A 16153-nucleotide genomic window follows, 5' to 3' on the forward strand; every position below is an offset into this window, starting at 1 on the left:
GCACTATAAGTTGTCCTGTCGCAGTCACATACCAGCCGTCAGGATTCTTCTGGGCCTTCATCAAATTTGCAAGTCTCTCATCTTCTGCTGAATACTTTGGGTCTTTAGGTAATTTAAAACAAGAGAGGCCTACCTTCGATGGAATTAGAGCCATTACTTTCCGTACTTCACGCGCGACCTTCCGGGCCGTCAAATCTGCCAATCTGTTACCTTCTGCAATCTCTGACATCCCTCCTTGATGAGCTTTACAATGCATTATGGCCACCTGTTGGGGTTTCTGTACAGCTGTTATTAATTTCAATATTTCTTCCTGATATTTTATATTAGTCCCTTATGAGGATAGCATTCCCCTTTCTTTCCATAATGCCCCATGTACGTGGACTACCCCGAATGCATATTTTGAATCTGTCCAAATATTCACATTCTTACCCTCGCTTAGTTCCAGGGCTCGTGTCAGGGCAACTATTTCTGCTCGTTGGGCTGAAGTCCCCGGAGGTAGGGAATTTGCCTCAATCACTACCTTTGATGTAGTTACCGCGTATCCTGCATAACGAGTCCCATTTTCCACAAAGATGCTTCCATCCGTGAAAAGTTCCCAATCCGGTCTCCCCAGAGGCTGATCCTTTAAGTCTGTTCTGCTGGCATAGGTATGTTCGATGATCTCCACGCAATCATGACTGAGGTCTCCTTCCTCTGTAGTTGTTCCTAGAAACACTGCTGGGTTCAATAAGTTAGTAGTTCTTAAGATTACATCATCTTGCTCAGTTAGTATAGCTTGATATTTCATCATTCAGCTGGGCGATAGCCAATGGCCCCCCCTTTTGCTCCAATACCGTAGTCACCATATGTGGCACGAACACCTCAATTCGTTTCCCTAATGTGAGCTTCCTGGCTTCCTGTATTAAAAGGACTGTGGCTGCCACGGCCCTTAAACACGAGGGCCATCCAGCACTTACCGCATCCAATTGTTTAGAAAAATACCCCACAGGTCTTTTCCAGCTCCCAAGTCGCTGGGTCAGTACTCCTAATGCCAATCGTTGTCTCTCATGCACAAACAGCTGGAAGTCCTTTGATAAGTCCGGCAAGCCCAAGGCAGGCGCCTTTATCAGGGCTTCTTTTAATTTCTTAAAGGCCTCTTGTTGTGGCTTTCCCCAGGTAAATGTACAGGCCTTTTGGGTTTCATAGAGGGGCTTTGCTATGAGTCCATAGTCCATTACCCACAGTCTACACCACCCGGCCATACCTAGGAAAGCCCGTAGTTCATGCAAATTTCGCGGCTCGGGGATTTCACAAATAGCTTGTATTCGGTTAACTCCCAATTTTCTTTGTCCTTGAGAAATTTCACATCCCAAATAAATTACTGTTGTGCACGCGATTTGTGCCTTTTGTTTAGAAACCTTGTACCCATTTAGTCCCAATTGATTCAAAATATCAATAGTTACCTGAATACATTCTGACTCTCCTTCGGTAGCTACTAATATATCGTCCACATATTGTAACAGCAGGTATCGATCCTTTGGTACCTGAACCTGTCCTTGGTTAATCTAATCTTCTATTTCTTTAGCTAGTTGACTGCCGAAGAGGGTCGGGCTATTCTTGAATCCTTGAGGCAACCTTGTCCAGGTTAGTTGCATCTTTCGTCCGTTCCGTGGATTTTCCCATTCAAAAGCAAAAAGTTTTCTACTATCCTTGTCAATGGGTATGCAGAAGAAGGCATCTTTTAAATCAATTACCGTAAACCACTTATATTTCTCTTTTACAGATGTTAACAATGTATAAGGATTAGCCACCACTGGGTGAATATCTTTTGTTATTTCGTTTATTGCCCTAAGGTCCTGCACTAGCCTGTATTCCCCATTAGGTTTCTTTACTGGGAAAATTGGGGTATTATATTCAGATTTGCATTCCTCCAGAATGTGGTAGCTAAGAAATTTATCTATAATCTTTACTATTCCTAGCCTAGCTTCTAGCTTCAATGGGTACTGTTTAATCCGTACCGGTCGGGCCCCTTCCTTAAGTTCAATTTTTACTGGCTGGGCTACTTTTGATTTTCCGGGCACGTCCGTTTCCCAAATCGTAGGCATTACTGCATTTTCTACCTCTTTTGGTATATGAGGAACAGCCTTCTCTTTAATCATTAATATTTGTCCCACTTTTGATTCCGGGATTCTCATAATCAATTCTCCATCTTCAAACATTATGGTAGCGTTTAGTTTAGTTAGCAAATCCCGTCCCAAAAGAGGAATAGGGCATTCTGGTACATATAAAAATTCATGCGTAATTTCTTTACCTCCAAACCGTAAATCAAGGGGTTGTAAGAACGGCCGTATTTCCTCCTTCCCGGTGGCACCTACAATAGTAGTTTTCCTTTCCCCTATCTTACCACTTAATCTATTGAGTACTGAATATGTGGCCCCTGTATCAATTAAAAATTTTACTTCCTTATTTCCTATTTGAATTTTTACCAAGGGCTCTTTAGTTTCTGCTACCAGCTCTCCTAGTCAGCTACTATACTCCCCCAGAACCATCGCCTTAGCTGCTTCTTGGTTTCGGAACGAATTTCCCCCACCAACGATCAGCTGTCCACGGAGAGGGCACTCGTACCGAATACCCAAAGTTGAAAGCACCTTTGCTTACCACTCCAGTGGTACGTCGTGAGCAGCGGAGGTCGGTCGTGGTCGACTGCTCCCCGAGAATCCCTCGGTGCCGGCTGGAGCGAAACCGAGACACGATCCGCCTCAGCAGTGCCCACGCTGTCCCACCTGGGTCGCCAAAATGTTAGCGTAGCAACCACATAACCACCAAGTGATTATATGAAGGTGCTTTATTCAGCGCTGGAAGCCGGGGCAGGTGCCCAAATCTGGCTTCAAGTCCCGTTACTTCCCAGCCATTATTTATACATTCAACATTACATAAGGTATACATATTCATTACAGGTTGCAACATCAGCCTCGCATTCCATTCTAATTAGCTCCCCTCCCCTTTGCACATGCGTGGCGCACTCTGGTGGTCGTCCAGGTGGTCGTCCAGATGAAGTAAGGAGTCTTCCTCTCCGCTAAACTTTTTCACCTTTCTCACTCGACGCATGCTCCCTCCGCTCCTTGGTTCTGCTTCAACTCATTTCAGCGCTTCCAGGCCCTTATCCAAGGTCAGGTTGTACCTGTTCCCTCCCAGGGTTCCCCTTCAACGATTCATTTAAATGTTCAGTGTACTCCCTAAGTTTCCAGTGTACATAGATTAATTGATAATGTAAATACATTTGGCAATGCTTAATTATACTGTATGACCCATCACCTAAGAGACATTAATAAAACATCCATTCGATTCTCCCCAACACTAACAAGGCCATCATCCATCCACCTACAAAAACAAAATAAGAGGCAAGTGTAAGTTACCGCATAGTATTCTACTGGGGAAGCGAAGAAAAAAGGATAACTAGATAAATCAAAAATAATTCTGCAAGTAAAACTAAAATACAATCTTTTCTTCAAAATACTACCCAGGAAAACAAACGCGGAAGTATTATCATTACCTCAGTTCATTTTTAATGCTACTGCTGTTATATCTATAATCAGTAGTAAAATGTCTTCCTTACCTTGATAATTATGAAACTAAAAATGATTACCTTACAAAAGGTAAGATTTTCTATGACATGGAGGAAGGGATAGACTGATTTAGAGATATGATTATTATTATTAATTACATTATATATGACTCATCTCATACTTGTCCCATTTCACTTAGGGCTTGACAGCTACTAAATAAGACTACTAGATAAGACCTCAGGACAGCAAACGTACACAGGCAATACAGAACAAGTAACTTTCCCCTAGTAACATCCAATTTAAGAGTAAAAATCTATAGAACACGGGTATTCAGAAAGCACCAACATTAAACTAACAGAACTGCTTGTACATTTTTGTTTCTGAGCAGTTAAAAGTATTTCAGTATATCAGACTGATCTTGCAATGGACTTAGGTGGAAGTAGTGAAGGTTGCTGCTAAAGGTGAGCTGCTGTCTTAGTTCTCTCTGTCCTTCACAGTACCAGCACCAGTACATCTGGAACAGTGCAGCTTTCTTCTGTTTGTTTTTAATAAAAAGCTCCCTTGTTTTAAAAAAAGCTCCTGATCTAGCTCCTCATACAGCCGAAGAGCCACCAGTCTCAGCATACAGGAGACTTCAGGAATAGCCTGGAGCATCTCCCTCTTTCAGCACTGTTCCACACCTAGCTCAGCTTAAAAGCGACCATGAAACCTTAGCCTATTTCCCTTACAGGAAAGGGTAGCATCAGCCATGTATTAGACTAACAGAACACCATCAGCCAGTTTCTTCATCTTTGTTTCTTAATCATTGGTTGGTACTTCATTACTAGGAAGGCACGTGGTTACAGATTACTGAAGAAACTTGATAAAATAACACATACTCAAGAGAATCCATCAGTTTCTTGGGATCAACAGGAGGTGGATAAACAATTTCCTCAATGTGTTTTCGATTGCAATATGCATACGCAGTCGAAACACGTATGAATACTTCTAGATTCGTCATTCGGTGTGCCAATGAGAGGAGCTGTTTCGTGGAAAGCACATTTAACTGAACAGCATCTCTGTTGATTAAACAGAAACTTGATTAGTAGAAAGCAAAACGAAAACAGCAAGCAAAAAGAAATAACCAGTCAATCCCCTAATTCTTTCCTAAATGCTTCAGTGGTGGCTGTTTATACAGTAATTCTAACATTCTGGACCCCTTCCTCCACCCCCCAAAAACACTATGGACATTAGTATCCTAACCTTGTACTCAGAACAACATGACACATTCCATCTAGAAATTTCTCTCTGTCTTCAAGATAATTTTCCTAAGTTTCCCCTTGTTCTTACTGGCATCCTCGTGCTCTGTTACTAAACAGGCAAAGTCAGCGTACCTTCGATCTGCTCAAGCTAAATTCTAATCCAGTAAGCTTTTCCTAAAATGTGATGGAACAACTGCAACAGGACACCTAGCTGCCAAATGATATAAATGCCAGTCAATTTTAACAGGAGCTTTGAGCTTCCTAGGTCAAGACCTCAGAATGAAGGTTTAGGGGGGCTAGTAAGTTGGAAGTGATTATCATCTTCATGTAAGATAGCACAAGACTCAATAGTGCAACAGGATTACAGGAAGGAAGAAAAAGTGAAAGGAGGAAAAAATAAATAAATCAAGATCCACACTTTCATCCCTCCAACCTGACTGCTTCTCATTAAAACAGAGTCCTTAAGTACACTGTAGGAGGCAAGGTATATCTCTACATTTTGCACTGTATCAGAACACAGCTTATGGCCCAACTGCTACGATGATTTTTATGTATTTCAGATCTTCTCTCCAGCCTCTAAAAACTTATTACAAGCACTAGCCTTGTTTACAATGTACAAATCAATTAAGTTGTAAGAATACTGCTAAAAAAAACTTCATCAAAATCTTTGCATTGGTGTTACAGTTTAAGGCTTCTTTATCGCACATTATTACTAAAACATTAGGTGGGCAATGGACAAGGAACCCCCGTCCCAAGGCAATTAAGTCTAGAAAGTGTTACCTCGGAAAAAGTTACTTTATCTAAAATAACGGTTTTTAAGTCTTCAGTGTTTCTTTCAAAGAGGTCAAAGGAAAGAGGTTCATAATCATAGCTGTAAGCATTGTTTTAAGATATAGAAACACACAGCCAATACAAATCAGGAAGGGTTCCAAAATAAGCCAAAGTATTTTGCTTTCTTGGCTTTATTCCTACCACTGACCCTGAGCTAAATACTTTGAACTTTACATCAACTAATCCCAGTAATAAATACGTGAAGGCTGCTGGAAGGTATACTCAGATTTGCCAGGTTCCTCCAAAAAAAAAAAAAAAAAAAAAAAAAAAAAAAAAAAAAGCGCCATTCTAGCACATCTCCTATGTGCTCCGGCCTCAAATCCTTCCTAAGAAGCTAATTTTCTGTTTTGCTAAGCAATGCACTAGGCCCTCCAGGGAAGTGCAAACTGCCAGAAGCTTGCTGTATCAAGACCTTTCCACCAGTTTTTCCAATCCCACTGAAGTCCCTCTAGACTTTTCACAGGTTGGCAGTTCCCTAGCGTTGAAGGTCCATGAAATAGCGATAAATAGGGGCTACCTTATGTCATTTCAGTATACAGTTCAGCACTCTCACAGAAGTAGTGCCAACATTTTAACAACTCAAAATATTTCTCAACTCAGATTTTCTTTACCTAAGAGTTGCTTTACATTCATAAAAATTGGAGTTATTTTTCACAGTCATTTCTCCAAATTGTTTATTTATTCCAGTGTTTCAACACTGAATCAGGTCATTTTTTCTAGAAAGCAAATATCTTTTCTTGCTTTTGGGAATCCCTTTTTATTATTATTATTTCCTTAATAAACTCTGTACAAGATGGAAGTTATTCAATTTTGAGTTTTAAGCTTTCTCCCTCCGCACCTAATTCTCCCTACACCCTCCAATGCAAACTTGCATTCTTCTTACTGGAGGACTTTCTGAAGGCTGGGCAACATTTAATTCGCTGTTGGTTCATCAAGTAAAGAAAGCAAGCACTAGAGCTTCCGCCCCATCCCAGTTTTGGGGAAAAGTTATCCTCTGAAAAGATACACTTGCTTTCTAACAAGGGGAGCTAAAGGAATAGTTTGTGTTCTCTTACACAAAAGAAGCTCCGATATGAGTAGTGAGCACAGTACGTACTGCTTCAGATTATTTATACCCTCTTCAGCCATCCCAGAAATCAGAGCAACACGTGATGTTAGGAAGACTTGGAAAAGCAGTATGTTCTCAAGTCTCTCTCAACAGCTTCCCTTCAAAAAGGCCTTTGAAATTCAGGTACCAGAATTCAGTAAAAACACCAAGGGGCCTATAACACAGTACAAAAGTCATGTTTTGCTTCTAAGCACCAAAAATGGATGTCTTTTTGCCTAAAGCTTGAAAAAGATGCGATTTCTTTCATGTCAAATCGTGTATTCTAACTGCTGGCAAAGCAGGTTTAAATAACGTATCTTCTGTCTGTCTATGAAATGCAAATGAACACCCAATAGCGAGTTTTAGGTAGGGAGAAAAGGTTAACACCCAAGGGGGAATCATTAAATTCACCAGACACACAAAAAACAAATGAGATTAGTAGTCAGACAGCCTGAATATTTGCAAGATTTTGCAGACACCTGATTCACCCCTTCCCTCTGAATACCATCAGCTTACCAAACTAGAGAATACAGTATTTTAAACTCCCCTTAGCATTTCATTGAATCTGACTGTAGCAGCACAATGAAATATGATATTAATACAGTCTATAAGTTTTGGTTGGATTGGGCTACTACGGTCCAGTTCAGGCTATGTAAATTCACTTGGAATTACTATTATTTTTTCTTTGAAGTCAGGCTGCTCCTCTCTCAACCTGTCAAAGAGCTGTCAAAAAAAAAAAACAGGACTAAAACTTCAAACTAATGGCCAGTGAAGATAAAAGACACGTTTTATAAGTGAAGATAAAACACATTTTCTGCCCATATATAACTATATTGCCTTATTTCTCAAAATCAGTAATGTTAAGATAGTGTTTTAGGAGTCCTACAACACGTTACTGACTTACCATGAACATATTCAGTGATGAAGTTGTTCGTATACATTTTAACCCAAGTGGTGAAAACAGAAGTATTGCATGCGTTGCACAGAAAGCAGTGAGATTTCGATGTATACTTCTAAAAAGGAGGAAGAAAACAAAGGAAAAGGCTACAAGCGGGACACAAGCAGCAAGAGAGGAACTGGGTGGACGGACAGCCAGCGGGGCAGAGGGACAGAAGAACCACCCAGGGGCAGGGAGCAGGACAGGTGTGATCGACAGGGTTGGACAGAGAGCCCAACAGAGACACAACTGCGACAGCCAGGATGACCAAGAGTAATGACAGCAATTTTACTCTTACTGACATCAAAGAGTGTTGGTTTGGGATGAAATCAGAGTTTTAGTTTTTGGATCAGAGATGACTCTGTTGAACAGTCTCTGCCTTTCCAGTATGCGAAAGGAAAAGCCACGAGGATATGCACAGAAGTATGAAGCTATTATTACCAACAGAGATGCTGGAAGTAGGCTTCTCAGTATCACTTTTGGTACTCGTGGAATAATTGCCTGAAGTAACTAGGCAAATTAAACTAATATTCACATTTTAAAGAAAATGTATAGCATTGAAGAAGCTTTCAGGGTGGAGGGTAGCTGTGCTACCTAAGCGTTACCTAGGCCTCTAACTTTACATGCTATCGCACTAGGGGAACTTGGTGTGCTAACTCTAAGGAACAGTACAGAGCGTAGAGCGGAGTGGAGACATCACGGATAGGCCCTGTGACGAGATGGGGACCCGATGCTCTTGTGCACACTGAGACCGATAAGCTGCACGTTTGCTACCCTGAGCCAATGACCTGTCATGGTTTTGACAAAACACTGTACTCTAGTGAACTTTTTCTCATTATATCATCATTATAATATCAAAACACACCTCCACCCCAAAAGCTCCATGCCTCCAAGGTGCGACCACCCCTCACTGAGCACGCGCTCTGAATTTCTCCTTTAAACAAAAGCAAGAACACTTTCTACCAATCATAACCAAGATATGCCTGACTAGAGTCACTCAAGCTCCACCTAAAAGGACAGAAAATAGTCATAGAATATCCTGAGTTGGAAGGGACCCACAAGGATCGTCAAGTCCAACTCCTGGAACCACACAGGTCAACCCAAAAATTCAGACCATGTCACTAAGTGCACGGTCCAAACGCTTCTTGAACTCCAACAGGCTTGGTGCAGTGACTACCGCCCTGGGGAGACTGTTCCAGTGCACGACAACCCTCTCAGTGAAGAACCTCTTGCTGATGTCTAGCCTGAACTTCTCCTGCCGCAGCTTGACACCATTCCTGCGGGTCCTATCACTGGTCACTAAAGAGAACAGATCAGCGGACAACGTAAATTGGCTTAAGTGAAAGGGGATGTTAGGGAAGATACCATCACGAAGGATACCTTTCTGACTTCCGGGATCAGTCGACGGGCTGAGCCTCTTTTCCCCCTGCGTTGGGATGTCATGGGGTAAGATTTGAACGCTTGGTTGTACCAGGTGTCTCCATGGAAACTCAGAAATCTCTAGAGCCTTTGTGCCTTTTAACGCATTAATAGCCAGGACGAGTGCCTGTGTATTTCATGTGTGCTCGCTTGCTTTTGCGGACAGTGAATTTATCTCCGGCAATCCAAAGAACCTGTGTCCCTGTTGCTGTAAGAAATTGCCCTTCATTGCACTGTTCCTAGCCATGATAGTTCTCATTGAATGTGACTAGATCGAGGACGTGCTACGTTACTGGTGAATCCGTGACCGTCAGAGTTCAATAACCTGAATCCGACCAGACCCGTAACAGTTAGTCAGCTACGCCCCTTAACACGACAGTATTTCATAGGGAAAAACATAAAGCCTAAGATTTCTCATCCCTGAGGCCTTGGGAGGCAGGCAGAGAAGGAATCCGAGACTCTTAGTGTCTCCTGAGAATCGCAGCTTACAGTTACTCCACGTCTTCTGGTCTCACAGGATGAGGCAGAGGTATCATTAATTCCTTCTCCATCTCACTGGAAAGAGCTTTTCTCCTCTCTGTGACAAAGGAAAAAAAATGCTATGATCGTGGGAGTCATTATACAAAGCCACACTCGGTGAATTCACTATTACAGTTAAGATCGTTTTTAATCAAAAACACCTTGGCAGCAATGTTACCACTGCAAACATAGCGCTGCAAAAAAATTCAACTCAAGAGAAAGAAAAGGGCGAGCTAAAAGGACAAATAACGTGACCAAAGGCATCTGCAACTGTTAGCGTTCATAAAGACACATAATCCACAAAGTCATTATATGAAGGTGCTTTATTAGGCGCCGGAAGCTAGGGGCATGCCTGCCCAAATCTAACTTTGTCTGATTTGTTCACTCAGTTCTCTTTTATCTCCTAAAATATTACATATGCATTAAGTTTCACAACACATCTATGCATATTCATCTCCTAGCTCCGTCTAGCCCCGCTTCGTATGCTAATTATCATATCAGTCCTTCTGCGCTTGCGTAGTACTCTCTGGTGGTCGTTGGGATGAAGTAAGATGTCTTCATCAGAGTTGAACTTTTTAACCTTTTCTTCTTACGCATGCTCTCTGAGCCCTCGGTCTCAGTCCAAACCGCAAGGTTGGTTTGATCCAGATCCCGGGGTCCGAGAGGCCCCAGTTATCTAGGTGTCTTGCAAATCGGGCATTCTTTTAGTCCTCCTCCTTACTCCTCATCATGAATCGGTGCATTCTCTCATGCTATCCTTCCACATAAATTTTGTATCTTCCAAGCGCAGCCCCGGAACAGCACATCGCAAATGTAACACATATTAAGCAATATTGTATATTTCATCTTCCATTACCAACACAACAACCATCTGGTAGATGGTTGTCCACAGCCCTCGGATTTCATGGTCGCCTTTCCTGACAAACGAATCCTGGAAGAACAGAAAAGATACACAACGTGTCCACTAAAACTTTTGGGGAGACTACTGAAAAGAAAAACAAAAAATACAGAAACAACAAGCGGCCAGTACGTCAGTTTTGTTAACAGAGTTACATTAACAGACTTGAAACTTCCACGTTCTTTGTAGCCCCAAGGTGGTGCTGGGTACATCCACTGATATTAACGGGGTGGCACAATGTAAGAGATAGTTAATAGACCAGGTACACCTGAGGTGCACAGATTGCATATCCCAGGCAACAAAAAAGGCACAGCTTGGCACCCAGTTTGGATCAGTTTGCATATGAGTCTGCTGATACAGGAGTATATGCAACAAGCAGAGAAGTCTTTTACTCCACAGACTCAGTTTCATTACGTATATACAGACATATACATATGTATGTATATATATATTTATATAACAAACAAACAGTTTAAACTTTATAACCACTTGAGTAACAACCGTTAGCTACACCTACGCTTAAAGCCAGGACTACACTTACGTGATTAAGTAAACATGGAGCCTTATCTGTGAAACGCTGGGAATGCCCCATAACCGCTGGGCATCTTATGCACAGCGTACATAATTTTTGCACAAACGTGCATCTTAATACACAAGGAGGAGGGGCGAGGCGACAAAGCTTTTAGAGACGCGTCAAGACCAGAACAACCACTGGGCAATCGCTCAAATGTGCAAAGCTCAGCTAAAACCTGCGCAATTCCACTGAAGGAAGGAGGCTACCTACTTGTCTGCTTAAAACAACCTCCACAAAGAACATATTACAAAATCAAAAATGAAACCATCGTCCAGCAAAACAAACATCTGGAATACAAAGGGCTAAAACTGACAGCTGAGGTTTGATTCTTTAGCAATGTCAAATGTGTTCAGATCCTACCTGACTTCTCGTGGATGGTGGTGTTGCAGCACAGAAATGAGGGGATCAGGAAGATCACAACAGGCCAAATGTGGTGCTGAGCTCCTAAAGGAGCTGGTGGGATAGCACTGATGAGAGTGAGACAGGCTGTCAGCCTTCTGCACGAGCTGAAGAAAAGGAGCCCAAGTGTCGGAAGAAGCTGTTTCTTCTCATACTTCGTTTAATACATAGCGTCTTTAAATCCGGGGCGTCTCCTTAGGGAACAGATAAAGAGGTAGAGTCAGCGGCTCCAAGGACCTAGTTCTTTTTATAGTTAGCTGCTATCCATAAAACCAAACCAGTTAAAATGGAGAGTTACGTTAAAAATTCTGGATAATAACAAAAGTATGGGATTAAAAAAAAAACAAACACACGCTTGCATGGAAAGGAGGTCAAATTATCTCTTTCATTTCCCAATTCCTCTGCAAACTCTATGCTCAGCTCCTCTTAACTCACTCACCTATCCAAACACCGGGCAGATGCATCAGTTCTCATTGTTCTTGGTAAAAAGACAACATTTTCACGCTTGCTCTCAAATATCATCTCTTTCCAGCACACTTTCCTGCAAGCTATGCTAATTCCTCCAGACTTTTTAATATATGCTAGAAACTTCACTGTTTTATCCTAATGACCATCTCGATGGGAGTCGCCGAGCTGCTATCTTTCATTCTGCTGTCTTCACAAATACAAAGAAAACAGTACTTCAGCAATGCTCTCTGACAAACTAGGCGATACGTGCATCGACCTCATACATAAGGAAGGAAAGAATTCGTAGACAACATCCAGAAAGTATTACTTTGTTAGATATCAGAGTGGTGGGGCAGAATGACAATGCTACACAAGACTGTACCTATGCTCCTGGGATTGTACACAGTTTGCTGGAATACAAAAAAAAAAAAAAAAGTAAGGTCACTGTGTGGAACAAGTTCACTCACTCCATTATTATTGTGAATGATAAGAATATTTTAGTAAGCGTTCTTTTAAACCCGTAGAACTTTTCGGATTTATCTCAACTCGGCTTCATGAAAACTGAAACTTGCAGTGCAAAGATCATTTATAAAAGCTTTTAGCAGCTGACCTTTTAAGGCATGGATTTGGTCACCTTCCTGGTGGGTAATATTCGTCTCTCTCCCCCTTTGCCCCACACCACCAAAAAAAAAGCTTAAAGATCACAAACTGGGACTTCTTGGAGGTGCGACTCCATTTTTCACCTTACCTAATACACACTGTTTCTTCGCTATGCTAAGCTTTCACCATGACTGCATAACAGAGTCTCACTGATACTGTTTCTGTCTGTGAGTTTCATACGACTTCCCCCAATTGAATGAAACGAGCGTTTTCCGTTGTGATGGACGTCAAAACCAGCGATGTCTCTCGTGAGCTGTGGAGTCCTGCTGGCAGTATCACCAGCTCTCACACAACCCCATCTACCTTTTGGGGTCCGCCCCATCCATCCTCAGCAGTGGGAAGTTCTTCCAGAAGCAAACAGACTGTTATTCGTTCCTCGGTGGAGCTGAGGCTCTGCAAGGCTTTGCTTTTTTTCTTCCCTCACTCCCCCTTCATTTCCAAGCTTAAACTTAACACATAAGCTCGTGGGGCTGCGGCGGGAACCCCCAAATCAAATCCCAGCCCCAGCATCCCACAGTCCCCTACTCTCAGGCCCATCAAGCTACAAATGCACACAATGCTACAGACTGCAGTGGGCAGGTCCTTCAGGGCAGGGATGTCGTCATCTTTTCAGGTGATGTTCAGCTCCCTGAAAGGGCTGAAATACCGCGCCCATACTCACTTCCCCTACTTGATTCACACAGGTGTAGTCAGGGGAGCAGGGCCACGCCAGCACTCCCTGCTCACAAAGCCGACTGCCTACCTCCAGGTTTGCATCATGTCCCTGGATTACTGCTGCTTCTGACACATTCCTGCTACGAAAGCATAGCTCACTGGCATTACGCAACCAAACGCGTGGATTGTGCTGTCTGCAGTATTTTGTCCCACACGCTCCTGCCCCAGGACAGTTATTTAATCAGCTGGTGAGCCCGTGCCTCGAGCAAGCATCTTGCTGGGTAACCAGCTCCTAGCCTTGAGGGGACACGTGAGAACTTCCAACTTTGTTTCCTGGTAATGGTTGAAGTAAAAGCAGTAGGGAAAACCCCTGGAAGAAAAGTCTTCCTTAAGCTGAAGACCTGCAATATCGCAAAACTGCTATGAAATATTACGAAGGCAGAAGGATGGCTCAGTCAGCCCACTCTGACCAAATGTCAGTGACCTCCCAAAGGTCTTTCTGTTTGCAGGAGCCCGTTTTTCAGATACTTTTGTGCTGCTACCCTAGTGCATGCTGTGTGTTTCTCAGGCCACCTAAAATTCTAGAAATGCAACAGTTCTGGTTTTCCCACCTATTTATTATTAGTACCATTCTTTCAAGACAGTCAAAAGAAGGAATTTATGGTTTTCTTTGGTAGAGAGCGAAATCACTTTCGCTATTATGCTGTCACCAAAGTCAGCTGAAACTATAACAGAATGATAAATGAGAGATAAAATAATTTTTCTTTCTCGGATAGCGTTTGCTTCAAATACTCATGCCAGAACCAGTTTAAGGAATCCACGGGTTCCAAGGGAGGGAGGCTTGCCAAAACACATTCTGTCTTTCTGATAATTTCTCAGTGGAGCATTTCTCCCTTCGGTGTTACTGGGGTAAGGACAACGACTTGGATTTCAGAGAAGCAAGGTTTGCAAGGATAGGTAGTACCTTGAGATAGATGAGATTTCAGGGATACAACCTCGATACCTACCAAAACCTGAATTCCACAATGCTGCTTCTGCAATCTGAGGGTCAAACTCTTTTGCCACAGACGGGCAGGGATATCAGACCAGCGCAGAGGATCGCTTCAGAGGTCAGCAGAAGTGGTAACGAGAGAGCTGCATCCCTCTGTGATAGATACCTGTGCCCAAACAAGCTTTCCTTCCGCTCATAGGGAAAAGACCTGGCGTCCTACAAAAAGTCTCACGTCTACCACTTTGGGGGGTTCTCAGTCAGCTTGTCTGTGCTTCAGCTTCCGTTTGAAGGAAGTGGAAAAGTACATAAAAACCTCCTTCTGGTATCTCGGCACTGACCTGCAAGCCAGCACCAGCAGCAGGGCTCTGTCACGCTTCGGCCCGGAGAAGAGGAGGCTCTGGGGAGACCTCATTACTACTTTTAAACACGTGTAATGGACTCACAAAACAGGCAAGGACTTTTTACCAGGGCCTGTAGTGACAGGGCAAGGCAACAGCTATAAACTGAAAGAGGACAGATTTAGATCGGACAAAAGGAAGAAATTCTTCACGATGAGGGTAGTAAGACACTGGAACGGGCTGCCCAGAGAAGTTGTGGAGGCCCCATTACTGGAGGTGCTCAAAGCTGGGCTGGATTGGGCTTTGAGCAACCTGACCTAGTGAAAGACGCTGCTGATCGTGGCAAGGGGGATGGACTAGATGATCTTTAAGTGTCCCTTCCAACCCAAACCAGTCTGCGATTCCGTGAAAGGAATTGCCTCCCAAGTCTTTTTTGACCAACCACAACTAGCATTCTGGAAAGCCCTGCAAGCACTTGTTCATTATTTCTAGGATAATTCTTAAAGCTGAAGCGGGACAAAGTTTTGTCCACAAAGGCCTTTGGGAAGACTACTGAAAGGAAAACCAAGCCAAACCAAAAAACTAGGAACAGCAAGCGGCTAGTACGTCGGTTTTGTTAACCTAGAATAACACTAGCGTACTAGAAATTTCCACGTTATTTGCCCTCTACCTTGAAAAAGTCACCCAATTCTGTCAGTGTTCACCATCAGCATTTTTTTTGAATTTTCACGTGGACATCCGAGAAAAACATTTCAAGTCCCTGTCACTGAGGGAGAAGAGAGAAAAAAAAGAGGTGGGGGAGAAGTGCAGCCATTCCTTTCCTCAGTAACGTGAGCAAAAAGCTCAGGCGCTCGGCAACAATGTGCTTTGAAAGATAAAACACAGAAAAAACTACACGTTATTTAATCTCAGCTGTAGAGTCACGTGTATTTGTACCCGCTCATTTCTTCACCTGCCGGTTTATTGTGCTACAGACGTTACAGAACACACAAACTGCAAGGTTACTCCTACCTTTTGTAACCGATGCGACCTTTGGTAGGGCTAGCCGTCTAAGAGAGCCACCAAAATCCCCTTCACGCCTGGATTTCACCCGGAGGTCGCTGCGACTTACCCGGACAGCTGGGACAGACGGGCTGCTCTTTCTCCTGGGAAACCTGCGACTGCAGCACGCCAGCTGCAGCTTTCCTCCCTTCAGCTGCTGCGCCACCTTCGCTCGGCGACAAACCCCGCGGGGGTCCCAGCGGCGGGGAGCTGCTTCTGCCCTGGTGAGCCGCAGGGAAAGGAGAGAGCCGGCCGTCAGCACGCGGGGGGAGGAAAACCTCCGAGGCGCAGCCCGACGATCAAGCGCGGCGAGGACCCGCGCCCGGCCGCCGCAGCCCCCACCCCTCCCGGCCCGACGCTCCGGGGAAGCGCCCCCGAAGGCTCCGGCTCGCCTCACCGCCGGCAGCCGCGCTCGCAGCCAGCGGCAACCTGCGCCTCCCGGCGCGCACGGCCCGGCCCGGCTCCCGCTCCAGAGAAGGGCGCCGCCGTTTGGGCGCGGGCAGGGGTCCTGCGGCGCCGCCCGGCTCCCCCTCCCCAGGCGAGAGCGGCAGAGTCGCAGGCAGGGCTTCCCG

At 43.9% G+C, this 16153-nt stretch overlaps 1 long non-coding RNA gene across 1 annotated transcript; it reads right to left on the bottom strand.

The window, feature by feature from the left end:
• Nucleotides 1–3334: 3334 nt before the first annotated feature.
• LOC308186091 lies at nucleotides 3335–16043 on the bottom strand. Its single transcript, XR_013943904.1, has 8 exons — nucleotides 15979–16043; nucleotides 11890–15802; nucleotides 11412–11644; nucleotides 10436–10510; nucleotides 9550–9637; nucleotides 6673–7427; nucleotides 4424–4603; nucleotides 3335–3360 (listed from the first exon to the last, which is right to left on the bottom strand). It is a non-coding gene; the product is annotated as an uncharacterized lncRNA (long non-coding RNA).
• Between the last annotated feature and the right edge of the window lie 110 nt (nucleotides 16044–16153).

This window comes from Anser brachyrhynchus (assembly GCF_964034855.1).
Source record: "Anser brachyrhynchus genome assembly, chromosome: Z".
NCBI lineage: Eukaryota > Metazoa > Chordata > Aves > Anseriformes > Anatidae > Anser > Anser brachyrhynchus.